The sequence below is a fragment of the Sphaerodactylus townsendi genome, linkage group LG01, assembly GCF_021028975.2.
Source record: "Sphaerodactylus townsendi isolate TG3544 linkage group LG01, MPM_Stown_v2.3, whole genome shotgun sequence".
In the NCBI taxonomy this organism is placed as follows: Eukaryota; Metazoa; Chordata; class Lepidosauria; order Squamata; family Sphaerodactylidae; genus Sphaerodactylus; species Sphaerodactylus townsendi.
Genome location: NC_059425.1, coordinates 81,030,108 through 81,056,688, shown reverse-complemented (window position 1 = coordinate 81,056,688; position 26,581 = coordinate 81,030,108). Strand labels below are relative to the sequence as shown.

The window sequence follows — 26,581 nt, the reverse complement described above, 5'->3', positions numbered from 1 at the left end:
ACTCCAAACCAGCATTTTGTTAGTGACACCAAACTTTCAGGGTAAATATCAGGAGACTGTCCTGATGATACCCCCAAAGTTTGGTGCAGTTTGGTTCAGGGGAGCCAAAGTTATGGACTCTCAAAGGTGTAGCCCCCATCCCCTATCAGCTCCCATTGGAAACAATGGGGAGGACAAAATCTCGAGGGTCCATACCTGAACCAAACTGCACTAAACTTGCGGGCAAATACCAGACAGTCACCTTGATGATACCCCTGATAATTTGGTGCCACACATTCGTACCGCCCCTGTGGTACCTCCCATTTGTTCGTTAGCCTGTGCAGTGATCTCTATCAATAATTTCTGGTAGAGGGCCGTGGGAGGCATTTCTGAAGAAGGGTCATTAAAATCCTTTTCAGGGTATTAGAGATCTGATGACACCATTCAGGTTTGGGAATTTTGCTTCAGGGGGGTTTGAATTTAAAGGGACCCAAAAAAAAGGGTAGAAATTCCATCTCCCCACTCTGAAGTAAAAGTTCAAACCTGATGGTGTCATCCAGAGACTCTCCTGAAGATACCCTGAAAGTTTTGTGGGTTTACCATGAAAATGTGCACCCACAGCCCCTCAGAAATTCCCTATTGACAGCAATGCAGCTAAGTCACTGCAGAAACAAAGAATCTTGTTAAATTTCTGGGGGTGCCTTGCAGGTGCATTTGTAGATGTATCGGGTACCATTATTTTCAGTGTATCATCAGGAGACTGTCCTGATGGATACCTCCAAGTTTGGTAGTTTGGTCTAGGGGGGCCAAAGTTATGGACCCTCAAAAAAGGTAGCCCCTATCCTCCTTTAGTTTCCCATTGGAAAAGAATGGGGATAGGGACACTAATTTCTTGGGGTCCATAACTTTGGCCCCTAACCAAAATGCACCATACTTGGAGGGTATTATCAGGACAGTCTCCTGATGATACTCTGAAAATTTGGTGCTGATATGTTTAAAAATGTCTCCCCTGCAGGCCGAAATGAAAACAATTCTAAAACGTTAATTGAAGTTGGTAATCCTAACCCATGGATTCGGATCTGTTTGGATCGACAGCTCAGATTCAAGCCCTCGCTCATCCGAACTCATTCAACTGCAGATTCGGTAAAAATTCGGATTTGGACTGTCCGAATCTCCAACCTTAACTGGCACTACTACTATGTTGTCAGTTTGATGCCAGTGTAATGTCCCTTCTCTGTAACTGGGGACACAGAGAGCAAAAATACAAGTTAGAGTAACTGGAGGTCACTCTACTCTAAAGCTGTGCTACTGCTAGCTAAAGATATAACATTTCCAGAAATTTTGTTATGCTTTAACAACATAAAACACATCATTTACAACTTACTAATCAAATAAAATTTCAGTATTTGACATATTTATGGAGTTTAAAAGTTATAAATGCCTTAACTTTGTACAAGCAAATACACCCAATATTTGACAGAAAACTGCAAGCTGCTGTGATCTATGCTATCTTAGCACACCTACCTTTTGCTATCTAGCTAAAGAGAGTTAAGTTCTCAATTAAATTGTCTATTTTCCTCTGAGGCTTTGATGCAGTTTCTGCCCTACCTCCTTGTGATCTTTTTTCTTACTCTTGCAAGGCAGGCAATAATCTTTTTTACCCAGCATGTGAGTAAATGTGTCACAGCTGTTTGAGGGAGAGGTGGCAAGGACAATACAATACAATACAATAAACCTTTAATGGCATATTATTAATACATAAAAGGAAATGCAAATAAGTTAAAAAGGTAATCTATGTAATCTATATATTACGTAAACAAATTAAGATCGCTTATTGACAACCAACATCAGATCAAAACAGAGGACATCCAACTGTTGAGAACCTCTGAATGTACCACTCAGAGAGATTCTAGTATACTTCTTAGGTGCAGAAATGCATCTTGGATTTAAGAGTTGTATATGTCTCCAAGGTGCCAGTGTGGTACTGTTGTTAATAGCGGCAAGCTCTAATCTGGAGAACTGGTTTAGATCCCCCACTCCTCTATATGAAGCCTGCTGGCTGACTATAGGCCAGTCACAGGTCTCTCATTTGGAGGCAGGCGATGGAAAATTACCTACAATCATCTCTTCCCTTGAAAATTCTACAGCATCTCCATAAGTCTGCTATGACTTGATGACATGCATGTGTAACCCCCATGTTCAGAATGGGTTGACCCAGTAAGAGGTGGAGACTCAAAGCAGCAAGAGGCTACAGACCTCATGTAGTTTGGAGGAGACAAGGCTACCAGACTCGGACCTTGGTTGTATAAGCCCTTAACACCTTGTTAAGGTAACTGCAATATTGTTGTGAACTACTGGGAAGGTAGTTGTTTATTTTGCTATGTTTGTAGAATGTTGGAGTTTATTGTTTCAGGGTTTCTTTTGTGTATGGTTTGTAATGGGTAGAGAAGTCCTCCCTGTTAACCTTCATCTTGTTGAATCCTGTTCATCAAGCCCTTGGAGTCTTCAGGAGCCAACCCACTTGCAAAGAAGAATTGGACTTGGCAGTTATCAGTAGACTGTAAATACAAGGACTTGAAAATGCAACCTGAACAGGACCTTGAAATGTGATGTTAAATGTGGATGTTATATGTAATTTGTTAAGAAAGTAAACCATTTTGTTTTTAAAAATTGTTGTTGCAAACTCATTCCAAGTTCTGCCCCACAGAACCCACAAGCTGAGGTTACACATGCACATACATTTGTCTACAGTATACTCACCTTGTAAAAGTACTTCATGCATTTTAAAAGAGAAAATATTTCACAGGAGTCTTTTTCATACTCTCTAAAATTCCCAATAGGCCTTAAGAAAAAACTGGGGGGGGGGAAGTTATTTCCATTTTTTCTTGTTTTTGTTTTTCAGGCTTCAGATCTCTTTTGCTGACCAGGCAATTGTGATTCTTTTTGCCACGCAGGATCAAAGTCCCATGGAGCAGAAAACAATGAACACAGAGTTTCAGTGCAACTGCCCACCAGGAATGGAAAAGGAGAAGCCAGGTTCAGCTTTTGTCCAAGAAGACTTCTGATTGGCTGTGCATTTAAAAATGTTGCTTTGGCAGCAGCTGCTATCATGACAAAAGGATCTTCAACTGACAGTAAGCTCCTGTATCATTAGCCTCCTCTGCCCGGAGCCTGGGGTTTACCTGGATCCATCTCTTTCTATGGGGACCCAGGTTGCCCGTATGGCTTAGGTGGTGTTTTTCCATCTACACCCAAGTGCGTCTGCTGGCTCCCTATCTCTCCCAGACTGACCTGGCCACAGTGATCCATGCGATGGTCACCCCCAAGCTAGACTGTTGTAACTTGCTCTACGCAGGCCTTCACTTACTGTTGATCCGGAAGTTGAAGTTGGTCCAGAATGCAGCAACCCAGCTTCTCACGGGTAGTTCAATGCAGGACCACATCTCTTCCGTGCTGTGCCAGCTGCACTGGTTTCCACTGGAGTTCCGGATCATCTTTTGGTTTTAATCTTTAAGACACTTCGCAGCCTATGGCCTTCATATCTCAGGGACCATCTGTACCCATATGTTCCCACTGGTGATCCTGGGCCCCTCCATGATGTGACTGGCCTCCACTCAGGCCAGGGCCTTTAGTGCCCTGGCCCCAGCCTGGTGAAGCACTCTTCCTCCAGTTATGTGGGCCCTGTGGGACCTAGAACAATCCTGCAGGGCCTGTAAGACGAAGTTGTTCTGCTGGGCTTTCGGAGAGGTCAGCCATTGAGGGTGCCATCCCCTGCATCTTTTATTTCATCTTTATAGTGTACACCTACTGATTTGATTGCCCTTGGTGAGTTGCTGTTGTTGATGTTTGCCATCTGATTTTGTGGAGTTAAGGTTGGAGTCTGTTTAATTTATGGTTTTAGCTGGAAATTTTAAATTATTGTGTCTAATTTGACTTGTACACCACCCAGAGTCCTTCAGAAATAGGGCGGTATATTAAATATGATAGATAAATAGATAAATGAATGAATGAATGAATGAATGAATGAATGAATGAATGAATGAATGAATGAATGAATGAATGAATGAATGAATGAATGAATGACCAGGTAAAGGGAGTTGTGGAGGTGGCAGAGCCTTTGCTGGTGGATTTGCCACATTAACAAGTAGCTACCTTCTGAATTAATACTTTCATTTAATAATTTTTGGCACTAATGTAACTGTAACAAAGGACCTGAAGACAGACCAGAACTGTAAACAGTTACAGGGGGGTGGTCGTCCACTGAAGCTGAAAATGGGGATTCTGCAAGCACAAAGAGATTTCTCGGATCGCAACAGTGGCATGAGAGGCAGGGAAGTAACCTGGAGCTAAACAGCTGTCGAAGGAAGTGTTGCCTGGCCTTTTTTCCTTGCCTTCTAAAGGTCTCTTCCATGTTGTAGGTTACTCTTTTCTAACTGAACGTGCTATATAGTTTCTCCAGAACATACTAGAAGGCAATTTCTGTCTTTTGTGTCGCTTACCCACCAACCCACTTCCATTTTCAAATCTGCATACCTTTTGGACACCAAAGAAACATACCAACTTGTTCTTTTTCCGAGAGAATGTATAGGGATGGGAATGAGCATGAGAGCCCTCTCCCCTCTCACACTCCTCTTGTACCTCCCGCACTTAGATACAGGTCCGAGGAAAGAGGCTCTCAAGGAAAGGCTGGTGGGGATGCAAAGATATTGTTGAGAGTTTCACCGCACACCCACTCCAACCAAGTTTAATACTCCAATTACGTTTGATCTGGCCATTTTAGCTTTAAATGAAAAAGTCCTCTGAAGAACTTCTAAACAAAACTCTGCTTTGTTTAAATGAATGAAATTTGCCCCTCCCCATTTTCTTGCCGTATCCCACTTACAGAAAAAGTGTGGGAGAAGAAGAGACTCCTCACTTAAAATAGAATTTCACTAGAGCAGATCAGGGGGCCGGGGAGAAGCTCCCTGGCTGAGGTCCCAGGGTCTGGCACACTGGGAGACCTCCTTCTTCTGAGAGGCCCAAGGGGATGGAGCCCTCCTGACCTGCAGGCAGTGGGGCTCTGCCCCATGGGGGCAACTGCTGAGCAGGCCCTGTCACCATGGATTCGTGCATGCGCCCATGGATGGCAGAACCTGGGGGGAGGTGTGTGGGCTCCAGGGGTCTTCTGCCAAGTGGTGCCCAGAGGAGCTGGCTGCTGCCCTCCCACCAGCAGCACAAAACTGAGGGGCTGGCCAGGTGAGGCAGTGGGAACGGGACAGCCCTGGTGGGGTCATTCTAGACTTGGCCCAGCCTGGCGCAGAGTTGCATGGTGCTTCTCCGAGCCAGCGGTGAATTGGTGAGGACAGCTCTAGAGTGGTGGGGGGAAGAAGGAAGGGTGTGCTGCCTGTCCCCAGCAGGCCCGCGGCAGCTCTATTCCAATAGCCCTAGAATGTGGGGGAAGGAGAAGAGATGTGTGGGGATATTTTAGTCAACCATTTTCTTATTCTTTACTATATCACATTAACAATTAATTAGAGCAGGTTCTAATCTAGCAACCTCTCTAGCATCCCAACGAGCTTTTGATGCTAGCGCTCTCACTGTGGCTATCAATACAAATAGCCTGGAAGACAACTTACTGTTATATTTGAACTAAGTTTCACACTATAGAATTAATACAATCATTTTGTGCACAGCAAAAAATCCTCTCAGTGGCATGGTAATATAAAGAGATAATTGGGATAAACTGCCTTGATTCCACTTTGTTTGGGCAGTTTTCCAAGCTAACCTTGGTCTCATGTTCTCCCAAAGGCAAATATTACAGATATTTTTACTCTCTTTTAATTTTCTTCCATTTTAGGAGCACTAATTCTATCAAAAAATGAGCAATGCAGGGGGTTCCCAGGTTGCTATTATGCTCTTAAATCTTCTTGGAAGCAAACTGTAATATTATAAAGTAGGATACCTTGTACTCCTAACATTGTTCCTGGGCTTCCTAAATATTTTCTATTTTTCTGATTTAACAAACATTTATTTAAATACACACTCTGCCTTATCAGTCTCAACTGGAAAACTGGATGGGTAAAACTGATACATTTTAAAAGGTTGAGAGTTAAAATATTTTATAAGAGTAACAAATCCTTAGTTTACTACAAGTATGTAATAAAAATGGAGAAACATAAATTACTTGTTACTAAAATGAATTCAATATGGATAAGACTTTTGGCAAGATAGCATTAATACACAGCCCTGGAAAAAGTCTGTTGGCTGCTGCTTAGCCTCTAATCTAATATTTCTACAGTAAGTTTGCTAATTCATCTCTGAAATCAACCCAGAAAAATTTTGATTGGCAATGCACACCAATGTACCTTTTTCATATGCATTGTAGAATTGGGTCAAAATGCTACACGGTAGAAAAGTAAAAAATTGAATTAGAACAATCACTTGTATGCTTTATGGATTCCCAAAATCATTCAGTTAACAAAACAATGGAATGGTTTTTACATTCTGTCTCCAAAGCAAACAAAATAAAGAAAATGTGTTTTCAAAGGATTTCAGGAGTAATGATGTCATCCTAATGGAACATGTGGACAAACAGAACCAGAAAGTATCAACAAATCCCCACAATCTACAGAGATTGTAATAAAAGAAAACAAGAGGATAGACAACACAATAATTAAATTATTTGTATGTTAATATAATAATAAAAGTCATCTGAACAACACCAGTACACATATGAATCAGAGTACTAAATGGGTGAAAAGGTTACAATTCCAAAACACTTCTTATCTCCACTCCATTATTCACTACACTTTAAAGCTTTTATTTAACAGACAACCAGAGATTTTAATAGCTAACATGCATAGATAATAGTGACTATTTCTGTGACTATTTTTGTGAAGTTAAACAAAAGCAGGAAATGTGCTCTTCAAGGGAAAAGTTGTTTGTTTTCTTGGGTTAAGGCCACTTTTTACATCCCCCACCCCCAGAAAAAAACAGAATCCCTAATAGCTGTACTCAGTCTTCCCATTATGTAACAGTTCTTTAGGAAACCACTAGCTACCCTGACAACTGGGTTGCTTTGCCAGAGTGCCTTTGTCTAAATCCTAAAGCAATACTTGGCTATGCATTGAGCCCAGTGGCTGTGTGTGATCTGAATGCCAATTAACTGTGCTAACTCTGTTGTCTGTGTCATCTGACAAGCCAGAAACTAAAGGGTCTATCTGAGGTCAAACAACTGTCTGGACTATTTTCACAAGCTTAAAAGGCTAGGAAACAAAGCCAACACTGCTTCCTCTTTCTTAAAATATGAGAGTAAGGAAAGGAACCAATATTCTTGAACATTATTTACAGCAAGAAAAATGACTTTGTGATTTGGAACTTACAAGACTTTTCCAGCTTATTTTCCAGCTTTTCCATTGCACAGAATCCATACTAGTAATGTCATAACCTTGCTACAAAAAGCTTGATTAGCATTTTAATTTTAACAAATTGTAAACTGCAGGAGAACATTTTTCAAAATCAGATCTCAAAGGGGCTACAGCGCCACGGTAAGAGGAACATAGGCTGATTCCGCATGGGCCAAAAACAGCGGTGTGAAAACAGTGTGAAAATGGTGTAAATCCTTTTACACCACTTTAAACCTGTTTACACCATTTTCACACCGTTTTCACACCACTGTTTTGGGCTCATGCGGAATCAGCCATAGTGTTGTGAACATACAAAAGTATTTAAAGATGGGAATGTTTTTCAGGTTTATAAAATGACACAAACTAATGATCCCAGGAAGGAAGGGAAGGGAATAGTATCCTATGGATGCCCACTGCAGCCACAACAGAAATTGCTACTCCCTGCGCAGCTCCTGTGAGCTGCATTAAGATGGTAAAAAGACAAGTGTAACAGGGAATGCTTGAAAAATGAATAATCTCTCAAGGGATCACATAATTGTGCTATACTTGAACTATACTTATAATTGAACTATACTTATAATTTGTTGATTGTTTTTGTTGTAAAATGAAACACAACATTTAAATCTGACAAATATGAGTCATACTTTAAATAAATAAATAATCCCCCATGTTAATTCATGATGGGGTGGTATATTAAGTTAAATAAATAAATTGATGATCATGATGATCATGATGATGATGATGATGACGATGATGATGATGATGATGATGATGATGATGATCTCAGAGGGTAAGTGTCAGCTGAACTCTGTATATCTACAGTAATACAGTAAGAGTGTGGCATGGAAAGTCTTTATGAATTTAAATCAATTTAGGCAATAATTAGAAGTAGGGATGTGCAACATCAGATATTGCTGACTCCATTAGATATTTCCAGTATTAACTGGATCGACAATATCTGATTCAGTTGTATCGAGAAGCCTTTCTCATGTTTAGCAGCCTATCTGCAGGTTGTTTTTTATTCCGGGAAATGGGGAGGGGAGATAGTTGTCATAGGCCAAACAGATTCCAAGAAAGTATCAGAAGAGCTGACCACGGCCAATCAGGCAACACTCTATGGGAAAGAATATAAACTCTGACCAGTTTGATGTCTGGAACAATTTTCTGGACATTGGAGACACTGGAGATTGGGCATCATTTTCTGGACCTGGATACATGCTTTTTGGACCTTTGTTTTGTGGTGCCTAACCTGAACAAAGCTTGATTTATTATTACTTTTATTAGATTTTCTAAAATTGTTCTTACTTTTGTTTGGTTGGCAGGTCTAGTCAGGAAGAGAACTGGGCGGGGATGGGGCACAGGAAGCCTGGGGTGTTTGTTTTTATTTACTCTATTAATTTGCTGTGTTTGAGGAGATTGGTTTTTTTTAAATGCCTCATTTTTAATCCCCAGTTTTTTTCTTTTTTGTTTGCTGCAATTTTACATGCTAGGACATAAGGCTCTACTTCACTTTGGCTATATTGGTTCTGTGTTTTTAAAAAATATTTTTTAATTAAAACCAGATTTAAGTTTTAAATCAAAATTAAATCAAGTCAAAATAAATAATTCAATTTTAATTTGTAGAAAGTTTAGTTCTTAAAGATGAGTTAGGGGGCTCCTGGGAGAGAGCCATGGGAAGGCTGAACAGAAAAGCAGCTGGAGTAGAGAAAGTAGAGCCGTGGCTTTCCCTGCCAGTTGTGCAAATGGAACAAGAATAGCTGTAACTCAGCAGTTCCCAGTGATAAAAAGTAATCATCAGGCCCATTTTCCAGAGATTGCAACTGCACAGTCTCCTTCAGAGACACATGATGGCACTGATCTTGCTGCTCATGCTATTGTGAGTTTTGTTGTGATTCAGTAGTAACACAAGGAACTGCAAGAGCTGTCTTTTGGGGTTAGCGTTTAGGTCACAGGGGTAGGGAACCTGCGGCTCTCCAGATGTTCAGGAACTACAATTCCCATCAGCCCCTACCAGCATGGCCAATTGGCCATGCTGACAGAGGCTGATGGGAATTGTAGTTCCTGAACATCTGGAGAGCCGCAGGTTCCCTACCCCTGGTTCAGAGAGAACTCAGTGACGTTTTAGAGGCACCTACCAGGAGTTGGGAGACTTTGCACGAGAATAGTGCAGTGAGGAAACCCAGCATTGGCATCACTGGTCCAGAACTTCGGCAACCCAAGTATTCCTTCAGAGGTGGTGCAGAAGGAGAAGCAGATGTTTAAGAAGAGATCAGGGAGGAGCTGCCATCTCAACACATCCTTTAGGCATCTTTTCCCACTGGTAGCCACTCTGCCATATTTGTCTTGAGACCTTCTGTGGAAATTTCAACATACAAAGGTGCAAGAAAGACTGTGAGTGTGCCCACAGAACTAAGTTGTCTGGAACGAGTTCCAGAAAATGGAGGATCACTATGTTACACAGTGCCAGCAGTGTAGGACAGGGATTAATTGCTGGAGAGACCTTGGTCATCTCAACATATGGCTCATTGTTGTATTGCAATGAATTAGCAGAGTAAATAATATAGTAAAGATGTGAGTGTGTTCTTTTGTAGAACTTTACTGGAAAACAAAATAAAGTTACACTAAATATAATAACAACAAACTCTATTTTTGCAAGTGCTCAGTCTGTATATCTGTGCCTGTGTGTATTATTTATCTATTTATTTATTTATTTATTTATTTATTTATTTATTTATTTATTTATTTATTTATTATTTGAATTTATAGACCACCCAATCCCCAAGGGGCTCTGGGCAGTGAACAACACTATAAAAGCAATATATAACAAGGGTCACAATAGTGACCAAATACACTAAAATCCATTAAAACCATTAAAACCATTTAAGCAGCCTCTCCTCTTTTGCTGGAAGAAGAAAAGAGCAATCTTTCCAGAAACTCATCTGATTCTAGTCATGTCACTTAAACAGTTAATTCTTGCTTGATTGAATGAAGCAGGCACTTGTAAAATCCTAACAAACTTCTTCTCAAGTGTCAGCTTCTGAAGTCAACCAGGCATAATTTCTGAAGGAGACTCTGAAATTTCATCTTGGTAAGTGGTTTTGTCAGTATGTCCACTATCATTTTCTTCTGTAAAGAGTCTAATTCTTCTTTTACTGTTATTATCCATTTTTCTTTTTCACATGGAGGCTTCATCATTTCATCCCAGCTTTTGGGTTCACTATGGCTTTGCACATACACAAAGGTGTGCCTCTTTCATAGTTTCTTCATTTCTGTTGAAATTGTCCATGTGCTTGTGGATTTCAATGGCTTTTCTGTGTAGTCTGACATAGTGGCTGTCAGAGTGGTCCAGGGGCCTGTAAGTGCTTTCTAAATAACATTCTGTGTCCAGCTTGGTTTTATCCACGTGTTCTGCTACTGCTGATTTTTCCGGCTGAATTAGTCTGCAATGCCTTTCATGTTCTTTGATTTGTGTCTGGGTGCTGTGATTTGTAGTCCCTATGTAGACTTGTCCACAGCTGCAAAGTACGCAGTAGACTCCTACAAAGTTAGAGGATCCCTCTTATCCCTTTGCTGAGCAGTGCATTTGTTGAGCTTTCTTGGGTCTGAAGATTGTTTGGAGGTTATGTTTCTTCATCAGTTTCCCTATTTGATCAGTGATCCCCTTGATTTATGGTAAGAACACCTTCCCTCTGGGTGGCTGTTTATCTTCATTCCTGTGGTTTGTTCTTGGTCTTGCAGCTCTTCTTATGTCTGTTGTAGAGTAACCATTAGCATGTAGAGCCCAGTTTAGGTGATTTAGTTTGTCTTGAAGGAGGTGTAGTTCACATATTCTTTTTGCACGATCTACTAGAGTTTTTATTGTGCTCATTTCTTGTCATGGGTGCTGATTGGAGTTTTTATGTAGATATCTATCAGCATGTGTAGGTTTTCTGTATACTATGTGGCCCAATTATTGGTTGGGTTTGTGGATGACGAAGACATCTAAAACAACATGCAGTTCCAAGTATTGTACGAGTATTCTGCTAGTGATAGATCATTTTGAAGAAGCAAGTATATTACTGATATCTTGCTCTAGGTAATTTTGGAGTTCACTAGCACGGTATTCAGTCCCATTATCTGAGAATAAAATTTCTGGTGCAATTCCATGCTTGCTTTTAACAGCTGCTACATAAACTTTGAACTTTTGATTTGAGAAAATATATGTGGGCAATTCTGCTTGCTGCATCAATAAAAGTCAACACATATTTGTTTCCACCAACAGAAGGTGCTAGAGGTTCAATTAGGTCTGAGTGTAGTTTTGTTAGCACTTCCTTTTCTCCTGCTCCTTGATGCCTTGAATAATGAGGAGCAGTGCATTTGACCTTAATGCATATTTAACAGCATTCTTACTGCATTCAATTAGTTTTAAATCACAGCCTTTTATAAGTTTTCTCACTCAGTCCATACTTTTATGACATAATTTTACATGCCAACCATAAACACAACTGGAGTGAGAGCAGTCTTCCTTTTTTATGTGATAAAAAACTCTCTCAAAACTTTCAACATCTCTTATAAAAAGGTTCCAATCTTTTCAGCTTTGAACTCCATATCAAGTTTTAGATTATAAATGCAACATATTTTCCATCCATTACAATCTTCCAACCATTCAGCAATCTAGACACTGATATTAATTTTTCACTAGCATCAGGTAAATACAGTGTCTCTAGTGGGTCATGCTATACTCTCCAGTAGAACTCAAACCATCAATTTTCATAGTACATTTTCCATATACTTTCAATGGTTTACCATCAGCTTGCAAAAGTTTCCTTTCTTCACTTTCTTTCAATCCAATAAAAATTGCAAACATGGGGAAAAGTCCAAGAGTCCAAAAGAAATAAACCCACTTTGCTTTTGCAGTCATTTGCAATCATGTATGCACATCTTTTCGCTGGCCCGTTTCCTGCATCGCCCATTAAACGACACGCCTGGGAGCTAAAGCCAGCCTCTGTGGATACGTTACCTGATAGCGCCCGCTGCGCAGCAGCGGCGCATCGATATCCCACTTCCCTCCCAGGCGTATCAGGCCGCCCTGCGTAAAACAACAACAACCCTTTAGGGGTTGTTGTTGAGGAAGGCGTCTTCCGATTGGCTGGTGCGCGACCAACGCCACCCGGGAAAACGCTGTCTGCTAAGCCCCCCCCACTCCGCGATGTCCTGCATTAAGGTGATGCGTCTGCTGGAAGCGTGTAGCCCATCATACGCTGTCCTCCGACCTCCAGGGGTCGGAGGGGCAGCGCTAAGCAGGCTTCGACGCTTCAGCAGGCAACAACCGAGTACATCGTGTGAGTGGGGCGAAGAGGCGGCTCCGTGCGGAGCCACCTGCCGTCTGTCGGCCTCTGCTTGGCCCGTTCGCATGCTTGCATGCGAACGGGCTTCCGCCCCCACGCCGCCAGAACTCTTGGCGGCGTGGGGGCGAATGGAGGCCGTGCGGAAACGGCCTTTGTTTGCCTCTTTTCTGTGACTTTCTCTTTGTCTTTACAGCTGAAGTTTTATTAACATCACTTCTTCTATAAGCATTACTTGGTTCTTCCACTCTGCCTCTCCCAGCTGATTTTCTTTCAAGACAGTATTTAACCACATGTCCCCTTAATCCACGGTTAAAGCAAATTACTTCACTGGCACAACTTAGACTAAGCACAGATAAGCCTTTCATTGCATTTGATTCTTTCCTTTCTGCATCTGTATCTCTTGGATAATTCAGAACATAATTCAGATCCAATAACTTTCTGGCCTCAAGAATATACATGATTTTCAAAACTTTCAGGCAAAGTCCCCAAGGTTACAGAAATCACATCTTCATCCTCCAAAACATTTCCAGTTGCCCTGATCTGCATAACCATGTCCACCATCTATTTTACATGCACATTCAAATTACCCCTTTCTTTCATTCTTGCACTGTAGAGCTTCCTTATTTTCTTAACTGCTTTTCCACAATATTTTTCTTCCAATCCTTTCCAAAGGTCACACAGCTCATAATAAGGGCACTCTCCTCCTCCCCTATTGTTGAAGCCAGGAGATAGCATGCTTTGGAATCTGCCACTTTAAACAATTCCAACTCATGGGGATTTGGGGGCATTTCTTACTCAGTCAAATGGGAGAGATTCTGAATAGCAAGAGCATGCTTCATACAAAATTGCCAAATCAAAAAATTTCATTCATCCAACTGAGGAAGAGCAAGTAGAGAGGGACTGCTTGAAAGCGCATATTGGTTTGGTGTTTGTACTGCACTCACATTTGCTGAAACAGTTGTTGCTGGGTTAGAGGCACTGACTGAGGCCTTTTCATCTGACATTTTGCTTCCTGATGAGCTTCCTTTATATAAGCAACTTACCTTGCATCAAAGAAAAAAAATATGTGCAGTGGAAACTTCTGGGTCCATAACCTTTTGTTGCATTTCAATGAATTAGCAGAGTAAATAATATAGCAGAGATGTAAGTATGTTGTGTATTTTTAAAGTTACACTAAATGTGTCAGGATGGCAGTTATGGGGGCTGGATTATCAGGGGAACTGTGCATTTCAACTATGCTCTGCTTTTGCTACTCTGCCTTTTTTCCACAGCTGGCTTATCAAGTAACCTTGAGTGTTTGAAGATGTTACTGGGGAACTGTTCTCTTGTGTGTTTCACATGTTGGGGGGGGGAGTGAAATGTACAATGTATAATAGCACTGGTCTGAGAGCTTGAGCTTCAGAACAGTCTTCTGTTGCTTCCTGGTCACTGGCATTAAATTCTGAAACTTTTGAAGTTTGTCTGGTTCATTGTCTAGAAATTGCAGGGGAGTCACGAAGGCAAAGGGAAATGTAGGCATAAGCAAACTTTTCTTTATGCAAAGTGCTCCAGTCACCAGATTATCCTATTGCCTTAGTAGTAATGCTGCCTCTGCTCTTTTGCTGGAAGAAGGAAAGATCTTTCCAAAGCTAATGTGATTTTAGTCATATGACTTCAGCAATTAACTCTTGATTGACTGAATAAAGCAGGTACTTAACAAAATCTTAAAACTCATGAGCCATCTGAAAAATCATCATCAGGTGATGCTTCTTCAGGGAGAGAGAGGTGCTAACAGAGTGGCTTCAAAGCCAACAGATAACAAAAAGGGGTTCAGTATTCCAGTATTCCATCTGCTGTTCTGCCCTCCACATCTCTAGAGGGCAAGGGACACCAAATTTCTCAGAGGGCAGTAGAAGTTAAGAAGAAAGTTATTCACCTGACTGGTGAGGTGATCACTCTAGATTGCAGGATGCTGTCCCTAGCTGAAGGCCTAGAGGTCTTAGGCTGCTTAAGTTTGAGTTTCCATCATATACAATCCCTGCTTGCACAATGCAGAGTAAGACCTTGGTGCTGTCACTTTACTGAGTTCCAAAGGAGTATGCAAAGGCACAGTTGCACTAAAATGTGGAGATGATAGGCACTTCACAATGGACCTCTGGACTATTAGCAAGTAAAGCATGCATTACCTATTGCTGACTGTGGGCTTCCATGGTGTTTCCAACATTTAGGCAGCTCAGGCCATTGTGGGCCTGGAGGCCAATGGCTGTACACACCATCTCCTTTACCAGGTGGATGCTCTCACCTAGAATTCCAGATGGAACACAACCACTGATGAATGTTGGGGGTCAATAAAAAGACTCTGGATTCTTGATCAATAGTGTAATGTAATTTTATCGCTTATTTAAAGAGGGTGTGGAGATTGGTGGCAGCAACTCCTTTTGTCATCTTATGCCCTCCTTTTTGGCCTCTGACTTAATTCTTCCTTAAACTCCCTGATTGTGGTTAATTGTGGTTTACAATCTAGATGAGTATTATGAGTGTAGTAGTCTGTAGTAGTGTAGTAGTTTGATTTGTTATAGATTGTATTGAATTGTATTAGTGTCGAGTTAGTGGGTAGGTTATAGTTAGTTGCCCAGCTCTGCTGTAGTCTAGGTTTAGTTTAGGTTTACCATATTTATTGGGTTTATTCTATCTATCTATTAGCAGAGTTGGCCCCACCTTTGGTGGGGGGTCTAGTTTAGTCAGGCTTTGGGTGAAGGGAGGTTGGCAGAGTTATGGAGGCACCAACTTTGGGGCTAGGGATCCCAGTGCTGATGGGACGGGGAAGATATTGCAGTAGGCGGTGGCCATATGATAGAAGGCGCACGAGATATGGCTATGCTCGTTCGCCTTCTGACCTCCGACCTATCCCGAAGTACGATGGTGGCTGGGATCAGGGATACTCTGCTTCGTCTTTGGTGTTGATCAACGCAGGTCCATTAACAACAAGACCAAGGTGCTCCAGGATTTTCTTGGAGCCCAGCAGGTGGACCTGGCGTGTGTCACCGGAAACCTGGAGTCTTGTGAGGGTGAGACCCGTGCGCCTTGTGCTGGAGTCGGCGCCACCAGGTTCAGCCGTGTCTCCATCAACCACGCAACACAGGGCCGGGGGGGGGGGGTGGGGTGGCTTTGTTCACCCGATGAATCTATCGCACAGGGCAGTCCCCGTCCCGGAGATCGCCGGCATGGAATCGCGATGAAGCCTCGAGTGGTTGGCCGTGAAGAGGCTGGCCGTCCTCACCAGTTGTACCCGATTAAGCCTAGCGCGCCGGGAGACGGCCTGACGCGGCTGCTGGAGGTAGAGCCGGACTAGGCATGCGGTTCCCCAGGCTTATTGTCTTGGGGGAGCTGGCGATCCCATGTTGACACCGCCTCATGTATAGTGACCTTGAGACCCTGAGTGTCATCCATGGCGACACTAGGCCTCTCCTTCTCTCGCCAATAAATTCTGGCCCCACTCGTGAAGGCGGGCATGCACGCTGGATCTGAGGTCGCCCGGTTGGGGGTAAATCTGGTGCGGTATCCTCTGTTAGCAGAGTGCCATGGTCCGACCATTATGCCCTGAAAGTCCGGGTGGACTTCCATGCCGCAACACCCCTGTCTAGGCGGCGGGCCAGTTTATGCCATGTGGAGACTTATGGATCCACGCGGCACTCTGAATGCTCCTACTTGGAACCCTGAACCCTTGGCACACTCGATAGGCGGGTGGAGGGACTGGAACTCCCGGCTCTCTCGATACCATCAAGGTCGTTGCCCCCCGGCGTCCTCTAAGCCCCCGTTCCAGGCGCGCTCCCTGGGTATACTGAGGAGTTGCGCCATATGCGTAGGTGCTTAGGCGTCTAGAGCGGAAGTGTGGAGGAAATCTGCATTGTGAGGCCACGCTGTGAACATCTTATAGGGGCGTTTATGAAAGCCTAGCAAGGATGGCGTGAAGGCCGAGGAGGGCTTTCTTCTCCTCCTCTCTAAATCCGCTAGCTCTCGCCCGGCTTGCAATTATTCGGTATAATTGGGTTCTTTGACCTCCCTATCCCGGAGAGGTCCTCAAATTCCTGGTGGAGCATTAGCTGTGAGGCTTTTATGAGCTCTTTTGCGGATAGGTTGCGTCGGCTCCATGGGAGTCTTCCCCCCACGTTGGATACAATTATGGCGAACTGGGAGGCTCCCTTGCCGTCTTCAGGCCCTTGTTTGGCCCAGTTTTCCTTGCTCTCTGGAAGCCGCTGTTGACGGGACCTTAGCTGCCTGTTAGACCTGCACTACCTGTCCTCTGGATCCGTTACCCATCCTGGCCTGTAAAAACCTGCAGGGGTGGAGCTACGACTAATCTGTTGAAATTATCATTAATGGCTCCCTTAAGGCAAAGAGTCTTCAGGATGGAGTTGAAGGAGGCAGTGGAAGTCCGCCCACTCTTAAAAAGACCACCGTTAAGATCCGAGGGATCTGGCCAATTACCGCCCTGTCACCGAATCTTTGCGTTTCTGGGGAAGGTAATTGAGAGAGTGATGTTTGGAGCAGCTTCAAGGGAGTTTTTCTGGATGGCGCGGTGGCTTTTGACCCCTTCCAGTCCGGCTTCCGTGCTGGGCATGGAATGACGGAGACTGTTCTCGCCATACAGTCCGTCACAGAGACGCATCCGATATTCAGCTCGAGCCGAGGCGGATCGGTAGCTGCCTGGTATTGTTAGATCTTACATGCGGCGTTTGATGTGGTCGATCACGACCTTTTGACCCACCGCCCTGGCTGCCTTTGGGGTGCGGGGCACTGTCAGCCTGAATGGATTGCCCTCGTTTTCTCGAGTCGAAGTCAACCAAGAGGTGAGGTCGGGATCCAGGCCTCCTGGAAGTGCCAGCTTGACTGCGGTGTACCCCAGGGGCTTTATTATCCCGCTGCTATTCAATATCTATATCACGACCCCTTGCTTCGACTGAGTGCGGAGTTTTAGGCTGACCTGTCATCCCAGTGCGCTGATGACACGCAGCTCATTCTGTTGATGGAGGGAGCAGTTACGCTACGCCCTCGCGGCTCTCCAGCACTGTTTGGAAGCGGTTGCTGGTTGGATTAGCTGACAGAGCAGGTTAATACTGAATCCATTGAAGACGGGGAGATCCTCTGTGGCTTGGCGGCGAGGAAGGGACAGGATTTACCAGCCACGGTGTGGGAGGGTCACATTGTGCGCCGACCCCCTCCGATGTGCAGCCTGGGGGGGGGTCCACCTGGATTTGTCTCTCTCAATGGAGACCCAGGTGGCGCATACAACGCGGGTTGCCGTTTTCCACCTTCGTCATGCGCGCAGGCTGGCGCCTTTCCTCTCCCAAGCAGACCCTAGCCACTGTGATCCATGGAGCGGTCACCTCCAGATTAGACTATTGTAACTTCGCTTTGGCGGGTCTTCCCCTTACCCGTTTGATCCGGAGACTAAAGAAGCTGGTCCAACCTTATGCAGTGGCCCGCTTACTTACAGAGCAGCGCCATCTATGACCATATCCAGCCTGTATTGCTGCATAGCTACACTTTAGCTCCCAGTGGAGTTCGGATCACCTTCAAGGTGCTGGCGCTGACCTTCAAGGCCTTATGAGGCCTGGGGCCCTCGTCTCTTCGAGACCGCATCACCCCGTATGTCCCTGCCGCGGCCTCTTAAGCTCGCATGAGGAGGCTAATTTATTATTAGTGGTCCCTGGCCCCTCAATGTGTGTCGGCTGAAAGCCTCCGCGCATGAGCCAGGGCCTTCTGGACTCTGGGTCCGACCTGGTGGAACACCCCTTCCTCCTGGCTGTTCAGGCCCTCGCGGGTATAACGAGTTCTGCAGGGCCTGTAAAACGGAGTTGTTCCGCCGGGCCTTTGGAGGGACCAGCCGCTGAAATGGTGCCCCAGCCGGCTTGTCATCTAGGCTACCATCTAATGTGGCTCGCCACCCTCCCCCCCCCTTCTTTTTCTCCTGGGAGAATTTTTAATGAAAAACGGGGCTGGTCGGACACCTTCCCATTATTATTATTATTATCAGTGCTATGTACCGCTGTTTTAAAGATTTTAGTAATTTATTTTATTATGTTTTATGTTGTACACCGCCCAGAGCCCCTAGGGGATGGGGCGGTATAAAAGTTTAAACAATAAATAAATAAATAAATAAATTGAAAGGAAGTGAAGTGCCCAGCTTGAGAAAGCCAATTCTGCCAGATATGGCTTTTGCCCCAAGGTTGGTGATAGGGAAAGATACAGCCACCTGGTTTGTGCACCCCTGCAGGGCAACAGACACTTCCCATTTTCCCCTGGAAGTTAACGGCCAGGGTCAGCCTACTTATCTACAAATGTGTGAAGCCATAAAGATCGAGAGAAAGGAAAGTTCCATTACATATAGCAGGCTGGTTACATATATCTTGCAACGATTACACTGAAGTGAATGTACATCTCCATCATTCAGATGCCATCCATGACAATATAATTTGTTACAAAACCATTAAACTAGGAATGTCCCTCAATCACCAGGCACAGATCCTGACATCTGCAGATCTGTCATAAAATCATGGATGACTTTTCTGCAACGGCCAACCAGCTGCTGCATGAGAAGCAGACACTAGACAACATGTTAGAGCACTGTTTGATCTTTTATGTGGCCACTCCATGGAACTCCATGTCAACCATGTTCAAGCATCTGGTGGACTACCCTACACAAGGTGTCCTAGATAGCCAGCATCAGCCAAGGGAGAAGATATTCAGCAATGACTAGTGGCTGATGCTCCCCCAGATGGTGGTTGTCTTGACACATTTCAACATCTTCACCCAGGCATTCAGTTGTGACAATTCAGTCTGTGTCAGGTCATCTTCTTGATCCAGGTGCTCTAGGAGAAGTTGGCTTCAGTTTGTGACCCAGGTCAGGCTGGCACCCAGGTTTTTCCAGTGGTGATCACCCCAATGAAGAGGTTGCAAAGAAGCATTGAGGCCTGGTTGCAACCACTAACACAGAAAGATATCTATATGTTGGCAACTATGTGTGTCCCCCATTTATAGGGCAGCATTTCCCTGCATGCCAATGCTCTCACTTAATGGAGATCAGCTCTCCCACTATGTAGGAGTCTCAGGTTTGAACACTCATTGCTGCTGCCTTCTTCAAAAGTCCTGAAGAAAAGGACAGAAATTACCCTCTATGCCCAAAATTTTCAATGTATTCTCCTTTCACCGGGCTGTCCTTTTATGGGCAGTTACTGCAATATCTCATTATTGGTGACGCTTTGTAAAAAAACACAGCAGAAACAAAGAAAAGCAATTGCTTCATTCAGTTCCTTTCCCCCTCTCCCAAATACTCTGAGGACTACAGAGAAATCAGGGAAAGGGAAAGTTGTTTTCACTGTATTGCCTAACTGCAATTTGTAGGGAACATAGAGAAGGAAGCAAATGTCATCTTTTTGAGGAAGAGTCCTCTCTTCAGGACATAGAGTCTGATCAACTTTGAAAAAAGAAGTCAGTGGTGAATAAGAGAGATGGGGAAGAGAATTAGAAAAGTGTGTTTGAGAAATTACTGCAATTCTCTAGTCCTCCTCCTCAAGTACCAAAACTTGATAAGTCTTTGTCTAGTACAAAATAAGCTTCAAGAAAAAGATTTTCCAGCACATTTTGTTTGAATTTGAGAAAGTATGTTTTTTGTATTTAAATGAAAATGTATTTGAGAATTTGTACATGAACTGGCACAGTCATAGCTAGTTTCATAATTCCTTATAAACAAGAAAATGAAATCAGGGTTGCAGTACTATTGAGTCTCATCTAGAAGTAAATCCCATTGAATAAAACAAAATTTACTTTTGAGTGAGGATGCATAGTATTGGATTATAACCACAGTTAAATATTTTTTAAAAAAACAAAGAACTGGTATAAGAAGTACTGAAAAGCAGAAATGTCTATTTTTAATTTGTTGCTCAGTCATTAGAAAGGTGCCCCATAACGACCATATGTTACTGAAATATGTTATCACACCTACCATTTCATCATATGTCTCCCAAGAAATTAATTAGCTCTAACTTCTTCAACTTTGACAAAAATGTCTGCAATAAGTCATAATTCTAGCTGTTACAGACATTTCAAAATTTCCAAGCTTTTCCAGCTTTTATTTAACCTTCTAATTATTATCATTTAGCAGCACTTAAAAAGCAGATGTCCTTTTACTTATCTACTTTTGAAGTATGACATTTATATTTCTCAAAAATAAAAGCCACATTGTTCTACACATTCATGAAATAATTCGCCAACAATTAAAATAGTATCCATCTTACCTGAAAAGGTAACTAGAGGACAATGATGCTACAGCAAAAAGAACAATGAGGCTAAAGCAAAAGTGTATTATTTAACTCACATTTAAGGCCACTTTTATATTTATACAAATTCAAAAGGATGATGTCACTACAACCAGATCAAATTTAACAAAGTACAAAGCACTCTTCAATAACTGTAAAACTGTGTTTAACAAAAACTATGAAAAACTTAGAATCATAGAAGCATACAGTTGGAATAGACCACAAGGGCCAACATGTCCAACCCCCTGCCATGCAGGAATACACAATCAAAGTACTCCTGAGAGATGGTCATCCAGCCTCTGTTTAAAAACCTCCAAAGAAGGTGACTACACAACACTCTGAGGCAATGTATTGCACTGACAAACAGCCCTTACCACCAGGAAGTTTCTCCTAATGTTTAGGTGGAATCTTTTCCCATACCTTGAATCGTTTACTCCTTGTCCTAGTCTCTGGAGCAACAGAAAACAAGCTTGCTCCCTCTTCAACATGACATCCCTTCAAATATTTAAACAAGGCTATCAGACCACCCCTTAATTATCCTTCACTTATCCAGACTAAACATACCCAGCTCCCTCTGCCTCTCTTCATAGGGCATAAATTCCAGACCTTTCACCATTTTGGCCACCCTCAGGACCAGTTCCATCTCAACAATATCCTTCTTGAATTGCATCACAGGAGAGTATTCCAGGAGAGGTCTGTCCAAGGCAGAATAGCATGGTACTATTACATCCTTTGATCTAGACACTATACTCCTATTGATGCAGCCCAGAATTACATTAGCTTTCCTGGCTGCCACATCACACTGCTGATTCATGTTCAGTTTGTGGTCTACTAAGACTTCCAGATCCCTTTCACATGTACTGTTGTCAAGCCAGATGGCACCCATCCTATATCTCTGCATTTCATTTTTTTCTGCCTAGGTGTAGAATCTCACATTTCTCCCTGTTGAGATTCATTTTATTAGTTTTGGCCCAGCTCTCTAATCGTCCAGATCATTTTGAATTCTGACACTGTCCTCTGAGGTATTAGCTACCCCTCCTGATTTGGTGTCATCTGCACATTTGATTAGCATTTATTTATTTATTTATTTATTTATTTATTTATTTATTTATTTATTTATTTATTTATTTATTTATTTTTCAGATTTCTAGACCGCCCCATCCCCTAGGGGCTCTGGGCGGTGTACAACAGGATAACCATTGTATACAGATAAAAACAGTTAAAACCTTTAAAAGCAGCAGTGGATAAAGGACTAAAAAGAATAATTAAATTAATTTATAAGATGGCGTCCGACAATCTAATTTCACCCTCTTTCAGAGAGGAAAGGGCAGCAAATCCCGAGATGACAAAGGCACAGATCTTAAAGGCCGCGGGGGGGGGGGGGGCACCATCAACGGCTGGTACCTCCAAAGGCCCGGCGGAACAGCTCCATCTGCCCACAGACCCTGCGAGATTCTGTAAGGTCCCTTGGAGCCAGGATAACTTAATTGAAGAGTGTTCCACCAGGCTGGGAACCAGAGGCTGTAAAGACCCCAGCCAGCCGGAAACCAACCCGGTATCATCGAGGGGCCAGGGACCACCAGTAAATTGGCCTCTGCTGAGCAGTAAGAGGCCGTATTGGGACATTAGTGTGGGTGATGCGGTCCCGGCGATAATGGCGGTCCTCCAGGCCGTAAAGACCTTTAAAGGTCAACACCAGCACTCTTGAAGATGATTCAGAACTCCACTGGGAGCCAATGCAGCTGGGCGTAGCACAGGTTGGGATATGATCCCAGGTGGCATTACCTGTGAGCAAACGGCACAGAGCTGCATTTTGGACCAGGCTTTAACTTCCGAATCAAACGCGAAGGGAAGGCCCGCGTAGAGCGAAGCGTTGCAAGGCCAGTCTAATCTGGAGATGACCGTTGCAATGGATCACTGTGGCCAGGTCGGTCTGGGAGAGTGAAGGGGCTTCAAACCGCCGAGGCCATGGCGAAGGTGGAAAAAAAAGCAACCTGGGTAATATGGGCCACCTGGGTGCTCCATTGATAGAGACGAATCCCAGGTGGACTCCCGGAGTGCTAGCGATGACGGAGGGCCGGTGCCAATGTGACCCCCTCTCCACACCGCGGCTGAAACATCCCTCTCCCCCTGGCGGCCCAGCAGAGGATCTCCGTCTTCGATGGGTTCAGTTTAACCTGCTCTGTCAATAGCAACCAACCAGCAGCAACCGCCTCCAAACAATGCTGTAGAGCTGCAGGGGCGGCGGCTGTTCCCCTCCATCAACAGAATGAGCTGGAGTGTCATCCGCATACTGATGACAGGACAGCCCAAAACCTCCATTTTCTCCAGCTGAGCAAGGGGTTGCATGTAGATGTTAAGTAACAGCGGGGACAATAATGCCCCCTGGGGTATGCACTGTGAATAAAGCGGGCACTTCCTGCAGGAGGCCTCATCCCACGCACCTCATGCTGACCCTCAGACTCCGGGAGAAACTTGGTAGACAATCCATTGAAGGACAGTGCCCTCAGCACCCCAAAAGGCAGTGGGGTGGGCCAGGCACAGTGGTCGACGCCACATCAAACGCTGCGGGTAAGATCTAGCAATACCAGCAGGCCGCCCGATCCGCCTCTTGGTCAAGCTGCATACGGAGGTGTGTTCTGCATGACATGCGGCTTGAGGGACAGTCACTTCGTCCCATGCCCAAGTTAATGGAAGCCGTGGACTGGGAAGGGGTCAAAAGCCGATGCGTCATCCAGGGTTCTTGAAGCTGTGCTCCAGCACCACTCTCTCTCAATTACCTTCCCTAGAAACGAAAGATTCAAGACGGGGCGGTAATTGGCCAGATCTCCAGGGATCTAATGATGGTCTTTTAAGAGTCGTTGGATTCACTGCCTCCTTCAGCCCATCCGGAAAAACTCCTTGCTCAAGGCAGGAGTTATTGATGATGCTCAACAGATGGGGCCGTGGAAGCTCCGGCTTCTTCGGCAGGCTTTCAGCCAAGCCAGGCAGACGGGCACGGATCCAGAGGACAGGTAGTAGGTCTAACAGCAGCTACAGGTCACTGTAGACAGCGGCTTCATCGCGAACAGGGAAAACTGGGCTAAACAAGGAACCTGAAAGACGGACAAGGGAGTCATCCGGAAGTTCACTAATTGTATCCAATGTAGGTGGAAGGTCGTTGGTGAGCGACGCAACCTGCTATCCGGCAAAGTCAAGCTCATAAAAGCCTCACAGCTAATATCCAATTGAGGGATTTGCGGACCTCTCATTGACACAGGGAGAGGTCAGTGACCCGAATTATATGGAAGGCTGAGGCCGGGCAGAAGGAGCTAAGCGGACGCTGGAGGGAGGAGGAGGAAAGCCCTCTGCCAGCTTCCTTCTACGCCATCTCGCCTAGGAAACTTTCACTTAAAGTCCTGTAAGATGTTCGCGCAGCTTCGTCACGAGATTTCCCATGCTGCGGCTCCTAGTCGCCTAAGACTTCTGCCCGTTTCTGATCTGAGCGCTTAGCTCCCTCCGTGTTACCCGCGGGATGGTGTCGAGAGTGGGGGGAGGACGCCAGGGAGCAACGACATCGATGGTAATTGAGAGCCGGGGTGTATTCCAGTCCTCCACCTGGCCTCGCTCCCGGAAGGTGTGCCAGCACTGGTTCAGGGGTCCCGAAGAGCATTCATAGGAAACCAAGTGGATCACATGAGGTCTCCCAAGCGAAGTGAGGCTGATAAATCAGCCCGTCGCCCTGGAAGCGGGGTGTTGTGGCAGAGTCCCATCCAGGACCTTCAAGGCCAGCATGGTGGGACTCATGGCACTTTCTATCAGGGTAGAGTGATCACGACCCAGTTTTATCCCCGACCCGAAGACTGCTCTGAAGTCCAGCAGTGTGCCCGGCCTCGCTGAGTAGGGCCAAAGTTTATTAAGGAGGAGAACCTCTACCGGCTGTGCAGCCATGGGATGACATCTAGAGTCCGCTGGGTCAGCTATACATGAGGCGGCGTCGACATGGACGTTGAAGTCCCCCAAGACAATAAGTCTGGGGAACCGCAACGCCCAGTCCGACACCACCTCCAGCAGCCGCGACAGGCTGTCCCTCGGTACGCTAGGCGACCGGTACACCAGAATGCCCTCTATTCCACCATTCAAGTCATTGATAAAAAATATTGAACAGCATTGGGCCTAGGACAGAGCCCTGTGGCACCCCACTAGTCACTTCTCTCCAGGATGAAGATGAGTCATTGATGAGCGCCCTTTGGGTTCAGTTACTCATCCAATTACAAATCTATCTAACAGTAGCAATGTCTAGACCATATTTTATTTTTATTTATTTATTTTATTTTATTAAATTTCTATACCGCCCTTCCCTGAAGGGCTCAGGGCGGTGTCCATCATTCATATAAACAATTAAAATCCATTTCACCCCCAATCCCAGTTAAAACCATATACAACTTATACAATTCAAAGTTGAGATGGCGATTAAAATTGTTTCCCCTTCCCCATTCCTACCCCCACAGGAGGCCAGATTTTTCCACAGAAGTGAGATGTTATCCCGGCTGGCCAAATGCCTGGCGGAACAGGTCCGTTTTGCAGGCCCAGCAGAAACTCCTGTATAGTCCCGCAGGGCCCCTGATCTCTCACTCTGGGGAGCCTGTTCCACCAGGTGGTGGGGCCAGGGCAGTAAAAAGCCCTGGCCCTTGTGGAAACCAGCCGGATCACTTTGGAGCCAGGGAGGATCACCAAGAAGGTCAGCCTCCAAGGAGCGGAGGGGACCTAGCAGGGCGGTAATATAGGGAGAGGCGGATCAACCCGATAGGTATGCTGAGTCCAAGGCCCGCGAATAGCTTTAAAGGTCAAAACCAGAACCTTAAACATGACCCGGTACTCGACCGGCAGCCAGTGTAGTTGGTACAGGACCGGAGTAATCCGGTCCCTAATAGATGTTCCCGCCAGCAACCTGGCTGCCGCATTTTGCACGAGCTTCAATTTCCGGATCATGGCTAAAGGTAAGCCCGCGTAGAGCGAGTTACAGTAGTCTAACCTAAGGTGACCGTGGCATGGATCACTGTGGCCAGATCAGAGCAGGAGAGGTAGGGGGCCAGTTGTCTAGCCTGCCGCAGATGGTAGAACGCCGCCTTAGCAGTCTGGGTGACCTGGGCAACCAATGATAATGATGGGTCCAGTATCACCCTGATGTTTTTGGCGGACGAGGCTAATGTTAATGTCTCACCGTGCAGCATAGGCAGACTAAAGGCCGCTGGACACTCCCGTCAACCTAGCCACATGACCTCCACATGTTTACTTGCAAGAATGTCATTGTCAAAGGCTTTTCTAAAATCAAGGTATGCTACATCCACAGCATTTTTTCCATCTACCAAGCTTGTCATCTACCAAGCTCTATCAAAAGAAGAGATTGGTCTGGCCTGACTTGTTTTTGACTTGTAGTGATTTTTGACTTTTAGTGATTTTGGGATTCCCTTCTAAGTGATTACAGGCTGACTGTTTAATTATCAGCTTTAGAATCTTTTCTGGTATTGATGTCAGGCTGACTTGGTGGTAATTTTGGGGTACTCTTTTCCCCCATAAGATGTGGGCAACAATAGCCCTCCTCCAGTTCTGC

The 26,581-nt window shown here is 44.6% G+C and overlaps 1 protein-coding gene across 1 annotated transcript in view; it reads right to left on the bottom strand.

Annotated features, from left to right (window-relative positions):
- Window positions 1-26,581, bottom strand: part of AKT3 (AKT serine/threonine kinase 3) — a 234,215-nt gene that overhangs the window by 150,663 nt on the left and 56,971 nt on the right. The gene's annotated exons all lie outside the window — the stretch shown is intronic.